Below are 1,243 nucleotides of genomic sequence, written 5' to 3'. Positions count from 1 at the left end.
AATAAATAAATAAATAAATAAATAAATAAATAAATAAATAAATAAATGTAAAGAAAAGTATAGCTGAGAAAGAATTATGGCTGAGAGTGGAAGAGGGCTCTGGTTGCCAAGAAATTGACTCACAAAGAAAAATTAAAAATAATAAAAATGATATTTGCATTGGGTGAGAATAAAAATTGGAGAAACGTAATGAAAAAGTAGAGGATAACTCAAAAAATATTGAGACGACTGTACTGAGTACAAATATTTGAAAGCAGTACCATTATGATTGGGGTCTAATGAGTTTTTCAGTTCACTTCTAAGACATGGCTTAACGCATCTTTGGAATAGAAGAGATAGATGGAAATATACATGCAAATGATAACACTACACAGAGGAGTAAGTTCTCAGCATCTGGACATTTACAAATATAATCGACTGAAGCGGAGTGGTTTGATGTTATTTAACTGTTATTTAACAGACCAGTCTATTACAAGATTGGTAATCTTTCTTTGTCAGAAAAGATAAGATCATGATAGCTATAGATTACTGTAATAGTTGAGAAAGAAAATGTGAAAGAGGACAATTGAAGAAACAGAAGCCTGCTGAAGGCTTACTCAGATATGTGTATACTTCCTAACTCACAGCATGTCTTTTATCATCACCATTAAAAAATGTTTCAAAAAGTAGATGTTAAAATATTGCAAGGACTTAAGAAAACATATGCAGGTGGTTCCGTAGGATAAATTATTTAATTACCTTTCAACTGGCTGGCACCCATTAATTTACTGAATGCTGTCCCAGTCGGATATTTGCAATAAAAATACTGACATAAAAAAAATACTGACATAATAGTTTAAACTTCTGATTATCTCCACTATATCTGAAAATTCTATACATGTGATGAGAGAACTTGTTGGAAAGATTTGGTTGTCTCAGTTTCTCTTTTTCAGCAAACTGGCATTTCATTTGGAAAATCTTGAAAAACACATTTGGCAAGAGCCTCTTTCTCATTTCAAAAGAGTCGCACCACCATACTATGCATGGCAAACCTCATAAAAGTAAGCCAGCTGGTCATAAAGCCATCTCAATAGAGAAAAGAAATCAAACAGACTGGAATGTTTTCTCAGATTTTGCTATAAATATTTTCTTGAAATAGATCATTGAGTAGATGTCAATTAATGTTTTGAATTATGAAGCCTCTCCATACTTTGAACCGATCTATGGGCCCTCTGTTCGGGACAAATGCACATCTGTTCAAGGA

The sequence above is a fragment of the Neomonachus schauinslandi genome, chromosome 5, assembly GCF_002201575.2.
Source record: "Neomonachus schauinslandi chromosome 5, ASM220157v2, whole genome shotgun sequence".
NCBI lineage: Eukaryota > Metazoa > Chordata > Mammalia > Carnivora > Phocidae > Neomonachus > Neomonachus schauinslandi.
The sequence above is the reverse complement of the archived record's forward strand: the minus strand, read 5'-3'. Positions refer to the sequence as shown.